The 19,736-nt window shown below is 34.6% G+C and overlaps 1 long non-coding RNA gene across 1 annotated transcript; it reads left to right on the top strand.

Annotated features, from left to right (window-relative positions):
* The first annotated feature begins 1,506 nt into the window (after positions 1-1,506).
* On the top strand, positions 1,507-2,904 carry LOC126713946 (uncharacterized). Its single transcript, XR_007651497.1, has 3 exons — positions 1,507-1,657; positions 2,150-2,271; positions 2,464-2,904. It is a non-coding gene; the product is annotated as an uncharacterized LOC126713946 (long non-coding RNA).
* The last annotated feature ends 16,832 nt before the right edge of the window (positions 2,905-19,736 follow it).

Below are 19,736 nucleotides of genomic sequence, written 5' to 3'. Positions count from 1 at the left end.
AAAAGTAAATATTAACAAAATCTAATATAAAAACTTAATTAGCAATTTTGTACCTCAAGTCTCAACAAGTAAAAAAATGGATTTTAAATATATATATATATATATATATTAATTTAAATATAAAAATTCCCTCCTTAAATAGAAATTTTGTGTCTCAAGATTCTCAAATTCAACCCTTAATTATAAAAGATCACAATTATTTTTTTGATTTTTTAAGATAGTTATAATATGCTGCTAACTTTGTAATTCAAACCATTTCCCCTCGAAGACCTTCAAGCACTTTAAACATAGAGAATTGCAAATCACAAAATTATTTTTAATAAGAAATCAAATGTAATTATGTAAACCCATGTGTTAATCTTATACTAATAAAGAAGTGGTCAATATATTTTCTTTATGGAATAGAGTTTTCCTTTCAAACTAGTTAGGAGAAATTTCATCCAACCTACCACATCATAGCTCAAATGATGGTATTTATATATATTTTTAGTTATATGAACTATTTGACAATCATATAACTTGTTTAAATGATTTAATGAGTCATGTGATTTAACACACGTGAGTAGTATTATAAACCACCAAAGCTTCAACCTTGTGTTTGAGTGGGGTGTTAGAGTTGATATTATAATGGTTGTTGTGTGATGGCCTAAGTGGTAGTCCAATTTAGTGTAAAGCTCGTCTAGTCCTCCCCTCAACTCTACTGCTACTATATAAACCTTTTTTTTTTTTCGCTAAAAAAAAAAAAAAGGGTCTCTAGTGTAGGCCCATCGACCCCACACCACATAATGGCAATGGGTAATACCACATATACTACATGGGCCTTATTGGGGCTATTACTCGAACTGCTCTCTTGATGCTGAAACAATGACTCTTACCATCAAGCCACACCCTCATGTGGTATATAAACCTTATTAGAGTCATTGTAATTACACTTCCTCATATTATAAAAATGTTACCACAAAGACTTTGCACCATGGACATAGGTCATTAGACCAAACCGCGTAATTTTTATCTCCTCTCTTTCTCTTTCTTATGCTTCCACTATCTTTACAACATATCTCTAACAATAGTAATAGCTAAGTTAGATTTCTTCAACACGGTTTGGAGAAAATCTTAATCCATTTTTATGTGCCACTTGTGGGAGTGCGACAAATTTTCTCTGGTAAAAGAAGAAAAATATCTGAGATGTAATGAATAAATGAAGGTGACAAAGAATGCATTTAACTCATCGTGGAATGATTATATTAAAATAAAAATGTGATGAATAAATGAGTCATGATGGATTGATTATAACTATCACCTTCACCATTTTCTATAAGGTTAATTGAAAGAAAGTTGCGTTGAAATAGTCTCGTAGTGGAGGAACCACCAAAATATACATACTAATTTTTAAGGTCAAGGAAAGATAAGAGCATAAAGAAGTATTGGAATTTTAACGTTTTACTCAAATTTTTGTAATTGGACAGTAGGACTGTGTAAGCCACTCACGAATGTAACACATTTCAATTATACCCTATTTTGTGGTCTATAAATAAGATGAGGGTAGGTTAGCATTATCAAGTATCAATTGTCGAAATGAAAGCCATTCTAATTGTCTGCTTTCTCTTGGCTTCCACATTTTTCATTCCTGCTTCAAATGCAGCACGAGAATTATCCGGTGAGAGCACTATTTTCAAGTCGACAGTTGTGTTTTAATTTATTTTGCAGTATGCATGCTTATCGAACTGAACATTTGATATAGTTTATAGAGTAAGAGTATACAATTGCTCATTACATACGTTGAATAATAGTTTTAAATAGCTTATTTTAAGTAAGTTTTCCATGGATTTTTTTATAGATTTTTTTTAACATATTGCAATGAGTTTCATGATTTTGAAAGCATATATTACCTCCTAAAGCATACAGTACTACTGTGTATCTGACAAATTCTACCCAAATACTAACTAGTTATTATATCATAAGAAATTTTACCAATTGAGCTAATTGGAACCACAAATATTAACTAGTATTAGCTACATACACTATTAACTTTTGGTTTTGCAATATATCAGACTCTCTTGTTCCCAATTTGCATGGTTTTGGCCCATGGTTTCCTTTTTAGGTTCATCAATTTGGTTATATTCTTATTACTTCATATCCTATATCTCAGCTGAATATAGAGCTGTAACTGATCCTACCAGAAGCGCAACTCCATGCAGTCGTGGATCACTATATATTCCGTGTCTCCCCGAGATTCGGCCACCAGAATCTCATTGTACCATCTTCAGTCGTGTAGGTTTCCATCCTTAAACCCCTTTGAGATAATAAGCATCATGGTTCAGCTATAAGCACTATATATATATATATATATATAGGTTGTTTAATTATTCTCAGGATGATTGGTGACTATACATAAGTAATCCTTGTGTGATATATGGGTTGGGGTTTGTGATGCCTCTAATTCTTTTTTTTTTTGGTTAAAAGGAAGCTTGATTAACAAAACTAACCGGCCTCAAAAACAGAGGGTACAAAGCGATCGTACGACATTCCAGCCGAATCAAGGCTGAGCAAGAGAGTTACATCAGAAGGGGGCAAGAAAAATGATAAAATCTTGACTAAGGAGAGCACCTCGTCTAACAAGGGTGTCGGCACATTTATTCGCCTCTCTATAACAATATCTAATCCTAACTTGGGGAATATCTTTCAAAAACTTCCTACAATCAGCCACCAAAACTTCCTCTAATTCGCAGTATTGTAATTTGCACTCAATATGCTACCGTCTTTTCTTTTTTCTTTACCTTTTTTCTCTCTTTTTTGCGAAAAGGAACCCCGGAGAACTATGTAGTTTGTTATAACATGTGCAAAATAAAATAACTGAAAAAACTTGATCCATTGGCTATTTAGCTTAATTATTTGAGGGACTTCCATGCAAATCCTAAATATAATCTCTTCCAGTGAATCTTATAACATACAAGGTATAGGAATTATATTGTCCACAATTATGGGAAATATGGACAAATGATAAACACGTCATATATTCATAGAAAAATCTGAAAATGAAAATTGCAAATGAACTCTCAATATATAAAAAACCCGCATGCATGTTTTTCCGGCTGAACAACTCAAAAAATAAAGAATAGAAGTATCATTAATTTCATCATGCTCGTTTTAAGTTCAAAGTACCATTTGTACAAATAAGAATTCCAATTTCATAGGTATTTATATGAACAACTTGAGTGAGTAGTATTATTCTGTTTATACTTTGTATTCATAACTTGAGTGACTAGTGAGTGAGTAGTATTATTTCGTTTCATAACTATTCCGAAAATCCATTTTCTTCGTTTCTGTCAAATCACAATATTACATCAATACTTAAACTATCTAAAATTCTAAATTTAAGACTAAAATCAGCTTTTGTAAAATATTAATGGACAAAATTAATACAGAGATAATAGAATTATAGTTGAGTTCTGGTGAAATAAAACATTAGAAAACTATTCGTAATATTATTGAAAATCATGATTAATTATATCCCCACATTTGCCGGAGGATGAGTGAAACGGGCTTTGGAATTAATTAGTTCCACATTTGCTGGGTTAACTGAACTTGATCCCAAGGATTTCAGTTTACCTGCACAAAACAAAAAGTCACTCACTCGCTATATAGAGCTGGCCGAAAATCACAAAAGAAACTGTGTTTCACCAATCAAAACCTACCACTTAAGCAATGTAAAAAAAAAAAAATTGTGTTATTTGTTGTGTCGTATTAGCGTCTTTATTTTCAAAATTTGCCATGGGCATACAAAATACAGAGTTATTCATGACAATGATAATTTTTCCAAGAGATAATTTGTGGGGAAAACTAAACTATATATCTTACATATGGACTGTGAAGTGGACATGGGGTTCACAGCAAGTGAGAAAGTGTCTAACATAAACTCTCTGTCATGCATGTAATTGGTCAAGCTCATACGTCTATGGACCCATATCAAGGTTAATTTTTAGCCTCCTTACATTTCCTTTTTCACTTATATCAATAATTATAGTAATTTTAAACCAGACTATTCTAAACTTCAAAAGACAATTAAATTATGCTTTCTTTTTTCTTTTTCTTTTTTGAGGGGGAATTAAATTATGCTTTCTCTATTTCCATAATGGCTATAAATTAGAGTACACAAACAAAACACATTTTATTCTCCAGTATGAATGCATTTCTGGTAACATGCTTTCTCTTGGCTTCCATTTTCCTCCTTCCTTCTTCAGTTAGTCCGAAAACCCGTTGATAATTGTAAGAACAAAATCTTAAGGAAAGAAAAATGATTCTTTTAAAATATATTGGAACATTAAGTATTTCTCTCTCTCCCTAGCAATAGCAAGTCGTAAAATGACATTCTCCAATTTTATGAAACAATATTGTGCTAGATTTAAACATTACATCTTGAGAATTTTGGATCAAAGCAGATTCAACCATATTAAGCATTTTCTCTATCCAAGTTACATTAAGGAGCGGACCAACATATGACCATTGATGACTTAATAATTTGAATGATTTTGTAGGTTTCAGTTAACTCAACTGGTAAAGTTTCTTATAGTCGAAAAAGATATTTGGGATTTAAACTCCATCTACACCAAAAACTAATTGGTGTCTTAAATTAATAATAAAAACAATCATCATAGAGTAAACATCACAAGTTGAAATTCTATGGTTTCTATCAAAAGAAAAAACTTGAATGATTCTTATTCGACATTCTAAAAAGATCGAATTAAAAAACTTATTTTGATGCCACATTTATTGGGGAAATTAGAAAAATAGTAATAAAAAAATAAATTAATTGAATATATATATATATATTGGATTTAAATGCTATTCTATATTTAATTTTGTAAAGTTGTGATTTTCAATTATGTTTTATTGGCTTTAATTTTATGTCAAATTTGATCGTATTTCTTCAATAATTTCCTTGTATATTTGTGGGATTCAATGTAAGGGCTGAGTGTGAGAAATTGGTGAAGAACTGTGAAGAAAGCCAACTCGCGACTAGCTCATGAGTGGACAACCCACAAAAGGCCACGTGAGAAGCACATGCTGTAACCTAAAGAGTCAAGTGCCAAAAGGCATCTCGCGACTCATCTCACGACTTGACCAACCAACGAGATGTACTACCAGCCTGTTTTAGTGTGCTTTCCTCATTCCTTTACCCACACTATTAAGCCCACAACCCATGAAATTGTAAAAATAATTTCAGAGAAAAAACCCTAGAAATCCATTTGAGAGTTAGAGATCGTATACCCACAATCATCTACACATTTCTCTTAGTTTTCCTCTACTCCTACTAATTACAAATCCTTGAGAGGTTCTTAACCTAAACACATACCTCACCCAATCTGAGTGTTCAGAGTGGTTTTACTGCCTATGGGAAGCATTGGATGAAGCCATTCTTTGGTGGATGCAATTTGGAGCTAATTGCAAGATCCGTATAACTAGCAAAGACAAGACTCAACGAAGTCCGTTGGGAGCTAAAACTCGGAGGGTTTAAGTACATTGGATAAATTAAGCTTGGAGAGTCTTTTTGATATCCTTGTACTCAAACTTTATTCACTAGTGGATCATTTTGACTTGGAGGGCTGCGGAGAGGTTTTTACGTCAAGTATTTCAATTTTCCTCTTTGATAACACATCGCAGTGTTATTTTATGTTTGCATCTCTCTTCCTTACTCCTTGTGCTTTATTATTACATGTTGATTATATATATCCATGCACTAGGTAGTAGTCCCGGCTAATTGCATATTAATTACTCTTATTCTACACTTAGTTGAGTAGATAAAAAGCAACTTAGCCGTAATTTTAAATTAGGGGTCTCAACAAGTTTTAGTGTTTTACACTATCGAGCTTTCAAAGTTCTCAATGAGAATTTTGGAACATTATATTTTAAAGCTCCATATACAAAAACAATCATAATTATCAAATTTCATAATAAATATATTAATGATTACTATTATTATCAAATTTTATATTTTGACAAATAAATAAATAAATAAGTGAAAAAAAAAAGGAAGAAATTATATCATGTTGAACTCTCTTGAGCATTGTACATGTTTCCAACTGATAAAGTATTAATATTATATTATCACACTCTTTATTCAAAAAGATTGAAAAAAAAAATGGTTTCATCCTTTCTATCAAAACATGATATTACATCTATATTTAAACTATAAAAATAAGATTAAAATTGGATTTCATAAAATACTAATTGCAAAAAGGCTTGTGATAAGTATAGTTGAAGTTCAATTAATAAATTATAGGAAACTATTTGTAATATTGTGTCATTTTTAGGAACCATGATCCATCAAATCCCCCATATTTGTATCAGCATGTAGGGATGGTAATTTTGCTCTGTCCGGCCTTAACCTGCCGCATAGGTGGTGGGATGAGAATAGGGTGAGATTTTAGCCCCCGCCACGGGGTGGGGAGGGATGGATTTAGACATTTTAGTCCCACCTTGTCCCGCATTGATAAGGGATATAATTGTAAATTTTTTTATACCTTAAATCTCTACTATTTAAACAAAAAAATCAATACTAGCTTATATAAATGTATGAATATTAATATTTTTGTTTCATTGTGATATTGTCGTGTTAAATACTTGGATAATATTATTCAATTCTTACTAAAAATTAGTTTGATTTAATAGGATAAATTTAGTTGTAATTTCAAGTATATTTATATTAACGAAAAATGCTTTATTTAAAAAATTGTAATAGTTGTGGGGCAAATTAACACAAAATAGAATTTTACAGGAAGGAGTAGGGCCTAAGAGGTGAGAATTGGGTAAGGAAGTTTTTCCTGTCATTCAAGACAGGTTAGGGACGGGGCAAGACAAAATCATACAAGACGGGAGTAAAGACCCCATCCTTCAGCCTCACCCTAACCCATTGCCATCCCTACCATGATGAGTATAAGTATAACTCATTAATTTACTCCTGTTTTAGTTACTATCTAATTTTGATTTGGAGAAATTAATATTGGGAGAATTATTGCAAAGGAAATATAAACACAAACATAATTATGAATTGTCAAATCATTCATATTTTGGAATTTGGTGATTTTATCCTCTCTTTTTTTCTTTTTTTTCTTTTTCTTTTTTTTGCCTTATACTCTGCCCTTTTAACTCGAAATCATATTCCTAACTCCTTGTATGTGTTTTCGGACAAAATGGCCTTATGCCCTTTTCACCCAAATTATATAACCTTATGCCCCTCTTCCCAAACTAATTAGGGAAATGTCCCTCTTTTGTAACTCGATTTTTTCCAAACTAATTAGGGAAATGCCCCTCTTTTGTAACTCGATTTTCTCAAAATCGAGTTTAAAAAAAAAATTTCCGGAGCCCTATAGTGACGTTTTTAAGGACCTATAGTGATTTTTTAAGGACCTATAGTGACATTTTGTAACTCGATTTCATGAAACTCGAGTTACAAAACACCACTATAGGTCCTTAAAAACGTCACTATAGAGCTTGACTCGATTTTGAGCAAGTCGAGTTTCAAAAGAGGGGTATTTCCCTAATTAGTTTGGGAATGGAGGCATATAACTATATAATTTGGGTGAAAAAGGCATAAAGCAATTTTGTCCATGTGTTTTCTCTAGTAAATGTGGTCTAAAAATAATTCTTTTAACTCAGAACTTTTCAGAAACGTAGATAAGGTAGTATTTCGAATTTAGAATTTGTAGAAGTGTCTCAAATAGTAAATAAGCCAACTGACTAACTTATAGTCAGCTCTTTTATTTTATGGACATTAGATCAACCTATTATGAAATGCTTGATACATGACTTCGAATTAGATGAGTCTTCACAAACCCCAAACCATATGTACAAAACCCATTTCTATTCTTAAGTACCGCTCTCTACAAGAATAAGTAACCTAATACATAATTATTGCTGAACCATGGTGCTTCATTTCTTAATGGGTTTAAGGTGGGCAACGTTCAATACATTCAGATCAAGGTGGCCTATAGAACGGTGGATCAGGCCTCCAATGGTGGCTTGGAGCTGGCGGCTTCAAGGGCAGAGCTGGCGGCTTCAATGGTGGAGCCGGCGGAATCAAGGGTGGAGCTCGTGGAATCAAAGGTGGAGCTCGTGGCCTTTTTTTTTTTTTTTTTTTTTTTTTTTATTGGAAATACTCATACTTCTTAAATTGAGCTTTGAAATAAAAATACATCTTTTGCACACGCATGTGCCACTTGACTGGGACACTCCTCCAGCCAAATTGCCAGGCTCTCAACCTTTTGAGCCTGTTGAGCTAACAAATGGGCAGGGGCATTCCCCTGCCTTTTAGTATGAAGGAAATCAAAAGTCCTGAAACCTTGGGCTTTCTGAAGCACCCCTTGAATAATGTTCTGCACCGATGACGCTGCCTCACCCATGCCATGAACAGCATTAATCAACACCTGCGAGTCAGCTTCAAACACCACGTCCCTAAGCCCCACCTCCTCAGCAAAAACCACCCCCATCTCTAGGGCCTTTGCTTCCGTTTCTAGCACACCGAGTGGCAAGTCCAGCTTCCTGCACATGGCAGCTACCACAAAACTGTCTCCGTCGCGCACGATCACCCCCACGCCGGATTGATTAGATTTTGCAAATAACGTCCCGTCCATGTTAACTTTAAAGTAACCCGGCAGAGGAGGCCTCCAGATCGTTGTGTCTTGGGTGCACGAACTCGACTGGCACGGCACCACATTGGCCTTTGGTGTTCATAATCATCAAAACACTTCCGAGCATATGGATTATTACACCCACCTAAGATATGAGATAAAGCTATAAGAGTACAACCAAATTGAATAGATTAACAAGGAAAATTGTTTGTTCTGTTTAGACCCCTATAAATTAGATTCGTTTAACCTAATTAATTAGTTAAGTAGTTACTTAGGTTAATTATTTAGATCTAGATTAAATTCATGCAATCATATTACTTTGTGCGGAAAAGTAAAGAAGATAGTAATATGATGATCTAAGATAACCAATGAAACCAACCGTTTTAAGGTAAAAAAATCTGGGGAAGATTTAATCTAGCTATCCTCAAGGTAAACAAATTCACCATGACAGAATGGAATTTTACAATAGATTTTCTCCCTAAAATCTAAAGCTACCTCTTGTAGAACTTACTAACACGATCACGTGTAGCTCCGACTCCACGAACTCTTCTATCTTGAATTTATTGAACACAAACACCCACGTTTTTGACTTTGAGATCCCACTCAAAAGTTTCAGATTACCATCAATAGTAGATCTTTATGCAGCAACTTGTTTTCACTAGTTCTTGATTGTAGATCTCGTTCTGGTAGATGCTCGTAGAGTTAGAAGATTACAAAAACGTCACGGATCTCACAGGAATAACTCACAAGACTTTCAAAAGCACCTAAAACGTAATTAGGGTTTTCCTTTTATACCTAGTAGTGTTAGACTGAAACCCTAAACGTTTTCGCAGGCTTGAGCCTTATTTGAAATCTGTAGAACACAACTTTCGATCAGTCAAACTTCACAGTAGCTTGCTTCTTCTTTCTGCAGCTTGACTGTTCTTGAATCTTGATTTAAACAATCTTGAACAAAGCCTAACACCTAATCTAGATTGACATGTTTTTGTTTTCAGTTTGCCAACATACATAAATTAAGAATCTAAACATTTAATCTTAAATATTTAGAACCTAACAAAATTAAGTTGCAGCAATGGGAACTAAATTCCATACGTTGAACTATGTGATAACTAACTAGTATTTGGTTAGAATTTATTAGAAACACACTAGCTTTTGGAGGTGAAAAAATGATTATCTTTTAGTCCTTATTTCAATATTAGTATATAAAATTAATTAATTTTGAGTTATTCATTCTAGACCAACAATTTAAAGCAAGCTTATATACATACAAAATATTTTCCAACATGAATGAGCAAATGCTAGTATGTAAAATCTTACTCAATGAATTGCTCTCAATGAAAAATGAGGAAGCCAAGAGAAGGCAGACAATCAGAATTGCCTTCATTTCAAGAGTTGATATTTCATACTGCTGACTTTCTATACCCAGATCTTATTTATAGACCATGCATCCAAGTAGGGGCATGTGTAATGGAGTAATATTAAATTCTTTGGTACAAGACAAACTGAGGAAGGATATGATGAAAGGAAAAAACTTATTTATAATTGAAAATGTTATTTTAAATCACGTTTTCAAGATATAAAAACACAGTCTGTGTAAAAACATAATATGCAAAACAAATGCCCTAATTGCAAAGTATTCAATAAGTTTAGAGTCACAAGACTCACAGCAATTTTTATAAAATATTTCACAGTTGTTGAGGTGGCAAGTTATGAGTGGTAATTGATAGAGTAATTTTATTAGTGGATCTGTATAATAATTAATAAAAACTTGTCAACTAAAAAATTGTAATATTGTGAACATTATTAAATATATATCATTAGACTGAATATATTGTGAAAGTGGGTGTGTAATTAGAATTATTGAAAGATAATTATAAGTGGAGGATGGAAAATGTAATTAAGGTAGAAGAATTATCAAATGACTTGGTCTTTGCTCTATTAAAAAAAAAAATTAAAAAAAAAAAAATGGGAAAAAGACTTGGTCTTTACGTTCTTTCCTTCGTTTCTTTTCCTAATCAAGTATTATCTTTGAACCCTTATTCCGAATCCTCCTTGATTTAGACAGACAATTACAATTTTCTTTAGAAATTCCATTTGAGGACCACTAACACATATAGCAAATGGTTTGATTATAAACACACTATTGAATTAATGCGCACTGTCGTATATATATCCTTTTTTCACGATTATGCTGAGAGATATTCGAGCACTTAAACCCCACCATGACCATCCCACACACTTGACACTACTTTAGTGGACTTTAGAATTTACAATCATCTATTATACGGAGGAAAATACAGCGAGATATACATGTCTATATATAAGAAGGGAAATGTTAATCAATACTTTAGTCAGCAAAGGATAGAGGGTATAAAGACCTTTCCATTATATATTAATCCAAAATGCAAGCCCGTCTCATTAAAGACTCCCTTTAACCAAACAAAATACACCATAACAAAATCCATATCATAAATTAATTATAAGGTGCACTAAAATGGCCAAATATAAACATATACATGTGGTTATTACTATATACTGTATTCACTATTATTGGGTCTAACAAATGCTCGTTGATATTAACTCCAACTAATTCAAGCCCACAACAAATAAATGCCAACAGTCGCAAGATGCTCGATCGTTAGAAGTTTCGAGTACTTTTTCATATTGACTTGGGATCAACAGATTTAACACTCAATAAGTCAATATGTATGGATAAATATGGTGTGTCCTGTACCTCATACACCAAGAGAAAGAGAGAGAGAAAAATAAATAAATAAATAAACTGTATATGATTTTTTGGAATGTCCATGTTTATTTTGTTGTAAAGTATCTTAAAACAAACACCCTCTTCATTATAGTTTTATTCTATTTCAATAACCAAAAGATTAGGTAGAGTGCAAAGGCTATGAAAGAAACTGCAAAAAAAATACAGATAGTTAATTGAAGTTATGCAAATTCATGTGCCCCTGATTGTTTCTCTTATCGAACTCTTTGCTTTTGGGCAAAATAGACTCTGCTTCTATTGCAAGTCCGCAAAGCCTCTGTTTGTTTTCTAAATAGAAATATATAATTTTTTTTTAGATTTTCGATTGATTTTACCATTAAGAGATAGTAGAGTTTCAAGTTAAATTCTAATATAAAATCTCAATCTCATCAAATTATTCCCTATGATCTAATCTAAAGTTTTATATATATTTGAAGATAAATATGAAAATAAAAATTTGTTGAAATTTTATACACAAAAAAAAAAAAAAAAAAAGACCAAACATTGCTGGAGAAAAAAAAAAATTGATAAGAACCTAACAAATGATATAAACATAGGAGATGAAATTAAATAAAAATTAATAGTAAAAAATAAATTATCAAGTTTACGAAGAAGCATTGTATTAGAAAAAATTGTCTAATTTCTAACGTGAATTAATTGTCAATCTCTATCCACACTTTCTTAAAACAATATTGTGACTTAATAATAATAATTTTTTTTTTTTTTTTTTTTTTTTTTTACGTGAAGGAAGAAGTCGATAAGAATAAATGAACGGCTGCTTTTGTCTAAAAAGTTATTGCAATTTGGTTAAGGCACTCGACGCAATCACAACTTTTAAGTCTAACTTTTATTATATGATATATAATATGATATGATATGATACAATACGATATGATATGATATAATAAAAGTTGGGCTTACAAATGGGAATGACTTGCTTGATATGCAACACACAGGAATTCAACTAATTTATGACTAAAATTAGTTTTTTTTTTTTTTTTTTTAAACCAATCAACGATAATGCTTGTGATAATATTATCTTTGAATTTGGATAAAATAATTTATCAGCATTTTATTAGTAACATTATCACATGTTGAAACCAAGATCCATTAATTATATTGCATAAGGATGAGCTAAATTGCGTTTGAAATTTATTCAAGGTTTTGCTCTTTATTTTAGTTTATGATTTTAATCTTGAGAAATAATTGTGGTGTTCCAACAGAGGAATCAAGGCCAGCTTTATTGGTAGGCAATTTAGGCAATTATCTAAGGAACTTTAGTAGAAGAAGGCCCCTAAAATAGTTTGCGATAAAATTATAGATTGCTTTCACCACAAAGGGAAAGAAAAGAAAAGAAAGATAGAGAGAGAGAGGTCCCATGTGTTATTTATAATAGATAGTGGCTATTTTATTAGTAAATATTTTCTAGTTATAACTATTGAGGATCAGAAAAAAAAAAAAAAATATATATATATATATATATATATATGAATGAATAAATGAAAAAAATAAAATAAAATAAAGTGAGAGAGAATAAAAGAAAAAGGAAAAAGTTTAGCTACAAAATTAGTTGTAGCCTAAGACTACAACCTTACTCAATATCTTTTTATTAGAGATGAATTTTGAGAATTCTACCATTGAATTACATCTTTTTCTTATATCCTCCATACTTGCAAAATTTCTAGAAAATTAAAGATCAATAGCTATGCCATCAATAAATTATTTAAATTGCTAGTTTTTGTAGTTTAAAATTATGCATAAAATATAAGTTTATAGATCATATAATATATAATATTCAATTGACATAAAATTTGACATGTGTATTAAGAGTGTAAAGAACATGCAATTCAATTGTTAGATTTTCAAAATATGTAATAATGTTTATTTTATTGAGTAAGGTTGTAGTTTTAGGCTACAACCAATTTTGTAGCTAAACTCTGTCCAAAGAAAAATTAATTAAATCTGATATAGAATCTCTTGATGAGTTTTTCTTACTTGAAATAGGGGGAAGAATAAATAATAGAGATATCATCTTAATCACGATTGTTTCTCAAACATAATATTTATTATTATATCAATATTTTATATTAATTTTCAAAGTAAATGTTTGACAAATAAAAAAAATAAATAAATAAAAACACTCTAATTGACGTATTAAATTATATGAAAATGCTTTCTTTTTAAAAATATTTATGTATCAATTACTAAATATTACTGACAATACCTAATATAATTGCTTTTATAGTAAAAAAATCAAAATTAAAATAGATAAAGTCCTACTTATAATTAAACAAAGGATTTAGAATCAGCCTCATTATCAACATATGTGTGTGTCTGTTTGTTAACAAAACTAGAAAACAAAAACTTAGGGTCTGTTTGAATAGAACTTATTTTGTTGAAACTGAAAACTGAAAACACTGTAGCAAAATAAAATTTAAATGTATGAATAGTGTTGTGGGACCCATTTTTAATGAAAAAGTTGATAAAAAGTGGAGTTTATGGGACCTGTGAACAGTGCACAAGTGCACTGTTCACAGAAGAACGAGTCAACCATTGCGGCTGAAAAGGAAAAAAAAAAAAACCGAGGAAACGCAGACGCAGCACTAATAAGTGCTATCCAAACTAGCACTTAACAAATAAGAAATATCTAAAAAGTGAGAAGAAAGGTGTAGGGATGAAGGGCCCAGATAAGGATATTGGGCCGTGAGTCGTGCCTGAGGATGTCAAATAGCCCGAGGACATATAAGTACTAGCAAAGGCAGATAGATTATTGGGCCGAGAAAGAGATCTGGTCATAATGAGCAGGTGACGTTGTCCGAGGAGCAATCCCTCCTCGGCCTATAGAGTGGAGGCCTAAAGTCCGATCACCCATCAAGTACTGGGCAGTAGGCAAACATGCTTGGGAGGATAAGTTTTAGAAAGAGATGAGTCAACAGAGAATTGAGAAATATCTGGGAAGAAAGATGCTACTACCACATTGAATGCTCTGCATCTAAACCCCTGGCCACATTAATGTGGAAGTGATACCTAAACGGTAACTTTCAGCCTTATAGCTACCCACAAAGACTTCAGGAAAGTGCTAATGGGACAAGTATCAAGGAGATTAGTAATTTGATCTACACGTGGAGGGTTAAGATGAAAGAGGGGAAGGGAATATAAAAGGGAAGAACTCCCTTACAAAGAGGAGGAGGAGAAAAACCATAAAAAAAAAAAAATCACCGTGTAACTAAGAACTGGAGTTTTGTATAAGTCTAAGAGAAATATATAAGAACATACCTTTCTCGGACCTAACTGAGGAGTATTTTTCTTTTTCAAATTGTTTGTCTTGTTCATTCTAATACTAACTAGCCTATTGTGATCAATATTCTAACTCATTGAACGTTCAGTATCAGGCTTACTCTCTAAAAAATTCATTGTTTTGGGCTCATTGGGCCATTGTCCAAACCACTTAGGCTATGGATCAAAACGTGTCCTTACAATTGGTACTGTTTGTGGGAAATTGAACATTCTTGAGCTTGTTCAATCATAGTGGGTTCAAGGCCAAGCCGTGAAGAATCTGTGGGATCCCAACGTCAAGATTATTTTCTTAATCTTGAACAAAGGAGAGACCATGAAGTTAGTGTGCACACAACTCATACCAGTAAGAGTCAGTCCAGAAGTGGGAGTCATGTCTCTCATGGAAAAGATACCAAAAACTTGCAACTGGAGATAGATCATTTACGTAGGAAGCTACACCGCAAGCAAAGGAGAGGGACTCCTTCGAGCTCAAGGTCTCAGTTTGATGATAATGACAGTTATAAACCCAAATCAAGAACCCCTCCCATTGAGTCTTTCTCTTATAATGAAGAGCGCCATCATAGGAGAAGGAGTAAAAGCCCGACCTATAAAGGCTTAGGGAGTGATGCTATGAGCAGGGCCTTGCGTCAAATTTCAAAATCATCGTTTACAAAGAGGGTTGAGAGGGGAAAACTTCATTGGCGGTTCACCCAACCAACATTTACCATGTATAATGATAGGATGGATCTAGTGGAGCATGTCAGTCATTTTAACTAGAGAATGGTTGTTCACTCGAAGAATGAGGCCTTGATGTGCAAGGTATTCCCATCTAGTTTGGGGTCAGTGGTGATGAGATGGTTTGATGGGTTGGAAGAAGGATCAATTAGCTCTTTTCAAGAGCTCACCAGGGCCTTTGGGGCCTGATTTGTCACTTGTAGTAGGATTCCTCGTCTCCTCGACTCCTTGCTGTCTATGGCTATGCGGGGAGGGGGAGACTCTAAAGACATACTCAGATAGATACTGGGAGATGTTTAATAAGATAGATGAAGATTTTGAGAATGTAGTAATAAGGACATTTAAGGTCGATTTGCCTACTGAGCATGATTTGAGGAAGTCCTTGACTATGAAGCCTGCCCGAAGTATGCATTAGCTAATGGACTGAATTGATGAGTATAAACGGGTTGAGGAGGATTAGCAACAAAGGAAGGGGAAGGCGAAGGTAATTCCCCATGACCGAAGAGATTTTAGGTCAAAGAGGTATAACAGCAATTGACCTAAGAGAGATTTTGCTAGACCTACTAGGCATGCTACTACCCAGGTAGTTAACACAGTGTTCAGGGAACCTGTACACCAAATCCTGGAAAAGATAAAGAATGAGCCATATTTCAAGTGGCCAAACAAGAAGGGAGGGGACCCCCTAAAGTATAATCAAAGTCTTCATTGCCAGTACCATCAGGACTGAGGACACACTACAGAGGATTGTAGGACTTTACGTGACTACTGGAGCAGTTAGTCAAAGTTGGGAAGTTGAAGCAGTTTCTATATCAACCCATTAGGTAAGGGAGTCAGGTCGGGTCGGCACACTAGAGGGATGCTCCCTCAAGACCACCCTTAGGAACAATCAGTGTTATTCTTGCTATCCCAGGTTAGACTGGTTCATATCCATCAAGGGTTATATCCATAGCAAAGCCATATGCTAAGGATTCGATCCTTGATTCTAAACGGGGAAGAATGGAAGTCTGACCAGCTTTGAGCTACTCTGACGAGGTTAAAGTTGGAACTTTTCAACTGCATGACGATGCCTTGGTGGTTACCCTCTAGATAGAGGGGTACGATGTGAAAAGAGTCTTGGTGGATCAGGACAGTAGGGCAAAGATCATGTACCCTGACCTGTACAAGGGGCTTAAGTTAAAGCCTGAGGATTTGGTCAACTATGATTCCCTTCTGGTGGGGTTTGATGGGAAGACAGTTATCCCAAAGGGCTAGATCAGACTACTTGTTCAAGCAGGGTCAGAAGTCATTGAAGTAGATTTCATCATGATGGACATGTATTCCCTTGTATTTGCTATCATGGCAAGACCTTGGCCTCATGCCATGAGGGCTGTTTCTTCAACTTTGCACTTGAAAGTGAAGTATCCCTCAAGGGACCAGGTCAAGAAGTTGATTGGAAGTCAAGATATGGCCAAGTAATGCCTAGTTGTGACAATTAGACATCAATCTAAGGGTGAATCCTCAGCCACCACAAAAAAAGGGCAACCAAAGGAAACAAAAACGTCCTCGGACGCTGCAGCTGAAGGGGCAAGATGCGAAGAGTTGGAAAAGATTACTATTAATAATGATGATGATAAGTATTTTCAAGTGGGAGTTCATCTGCCTCCTTGGGAGAAGGAAGAATTGGTTGCTTTCCTTAGAAAGAACGTTGATGTGTTTGCTTAGAGTGCTTATGAAGCTCCTGGGATGGATCTAAATTTCATTTGTCATCACTTGAATATTAATCCATCTGTCACCTCTAAGAAACAACCACCTCGGCGCTCTTCTAAAGAATATTTCGATGCTGTCAAAAAAGAAGTGGTGAACCTTAAGCGCGCAGGGGCAATAAAAGAGGTTTTTTTTACCCAGAATGGTTGGCCAACACGATGGTGGTAAAAAAGAAGAATGGGAAATAGTAAGTGTATGTGGATTTCATAGATCTAAACAATGCTTGCCCCAAGGACCTCTTCCCGATACCTCGGATAGACCAGTTAGTGGATGCGACGATTGGTCATCCTTGAATGAGCTTTTTGGATGCCTTTAAAGGGTACTATCAGAACCATTAGCTCTGGAGAAGACTTCTTTTGTAACGCCCACTAGGAATTATCATTACAAGGTGATGCCATTTGGATTGAAGAATGCTGGGTCTACTTACCAGAGTATAATGACTAAAATGTTTGAACCCCAGCTTGGCAAGAATATTGAAGTCTACATTGATGACATGGGGGTGAAAAGTAAGGCAAAGGCCGAGCATGTGAGTGATTTGGGAAGTATTTTTGAGGTGTTGAGAAAGCATAAATTGCACCATAATGCTTCTAAATGTTCCTTTGGCGTCAGTTCAGGTAAGTTTTTGGGTTACATGGCCACCCACCACGGGATTGAAGTTGACCCTAATCAGATTAAAGCAATCAATGATTTACAACCTACTTGGAATCCCAAAGAGGTCCAAAAGTTGACAGGAATGACTACAGCCTTGAACAGATTTATCTCTCGATCCGCAAACAGATGTAGGCCATTCTTCCAACTCTTGCACAAGTGGAAAGGGTTTGAGTGGAATGAAGAATGTGCCCTAGCTTTTCAGCGATTGAAAGATTACTTTTCTTGGCTACCCATTATGTCCAAAACCGAGAAGGAAGAAGTTTATTTCACCTACATTGTCGTGGCTTCTCATGCAATTTGTTTGGTATTGGTAAGGGTAGAGAATGGAGTACAGAGGCCAGTCTATTATGTGAGTAAGTCACTACATGAACCAGAAGTTTATTATTTACCCTTAGAGAAAGCCATTTTAGTAATGGTGCATGCTACGCGAAAACTCTCCCATTACTTTCAAGCTCATACAGTTGTGGTTTTAACTCAACTCCCTCTACAGTCGTTACTACAAAAAATTGATTATACGGGGAGAATTGCCAAGTGGGGGACGATCTTGGGGGCATTTGATATAAAGTACATGCCTCAGACCTCTATTAAAGGGTAAGTTCTTGCAAATTTGGTGGCAAAGTTTACCGAGTCTCCAATAAAGGTAGAGGACGAGGAACATAGCTCAGGGGGAAAGCAAGTTTAGGCAATTTCTCTACAAGGGCCCTCACCCTAGAAGTTATATGTTGATGGTGCGGCAAATCAAAGGGGATTTGGAGTGAGGTTGGTTATAGTATCCCCGAACAGGATCACCATTGAGAAATCATTAAGGTTAGACTTCTCAGCCATGAACAATGAAGCCGAGTATGAGGCTTTACTAATAGGGATTGCTATGGTTCAAAAAATGGGAGGAAAGGTTGTTAAAGTGTTCTCGAACTCAAGGTTGATTGTAGGACAAGTAAAGGAAGAGTTGGAAGCTAGGGATTTAAGAATGCAAGGGTATTTGAATCAAGCTCGACATTTGCAGTTAGGTTTTGAGTTTTTCATCATACAACAAATCCCAAGAAGCAGGAATACACAAGTTGATTCCTTGGCAACTTTGGCAACCTTTTCTAGACAAGACCTACCTCGGGTTATACTTGTTAAGGATCTGCATAAGCTCGCCGAGGAGAAGAAAGAGAAAGTCCAAGTTCACTAGATCATAGTCAGACCTAGTTGGATGGATCCTTTGGTTCTATTTCTCAAAGAAGGTATTTTGCCTAATGAGAAGGGAGAGGCAGAAAAGATACGGAGGAAAGCTCCTCATTTTTGGTTGTCCAAGGAGCAAAGGTTGTACAAACGTTCCTTCTCTAGACCATAGTTATTTTGTGTTCATCCTAAGGCAGTAGGGCCACTTTTAGAAGAGTTGCATAAGGGGATATGTGGAAGTCATACAGGGGGTAAGTCGTTATCACATAGAGCCCTTACTCAAGGGTATCGGTGGCCAATTATGCAAAAAGAGGCATAAGAGTATGTAAAAAAATGTGGTCAATGCCAGAGATTTGCTCTGAACATTCATCAGCCTGAGGGTGTACTCAATCCTCTGTCTAGTCCATAGCCATTTACTTAGTAGGGCCTGGATATTGTAGGACCATTTCCTAAAGCTGTGGGAAACCAAAGATGGCTTCTGGTCGGAACTGATAACTTCACAAAGCGGGTGGGGGCTGAGCCATTATCCAACATTAGGGACATAAATACAAAAAAGTTTGTTTGGAAAAATATTGTTACTTGATTTGGGATTCCTCACACCCTCATCTCGGATAATGGGCTCTAGTTTGATAATAAAGCCTTCAGGAGATACTACTATGAATTGGGCATTAGGAACAGATATTCAACTCCAGCTTATCCACAAGGAAATGGGCAGGCTGAAGCAATCAACAAAGTCATAGTGAATGGGCTTAAGAAGAGGTTAGACGAAGTAAAGG

Source organism: Quercus robur, chromosome 2 (assembly GCF_932294415.1).
Source record: "Quercus robur chromosome 2, dhQueRobu3.1, whole genome shotgun sequence".
Classification (NCBI taxonomy): Eukaryota; Viridiplantae; Streptophyta; class Magnoliopsida; order Fagales; family Fagaceae; genus Quercus; species Quercus robur.
Note: the sequence above shows the minus strand (reverse complement) of the source record. Positions and strands in the feature narration are given on the sequence as shown.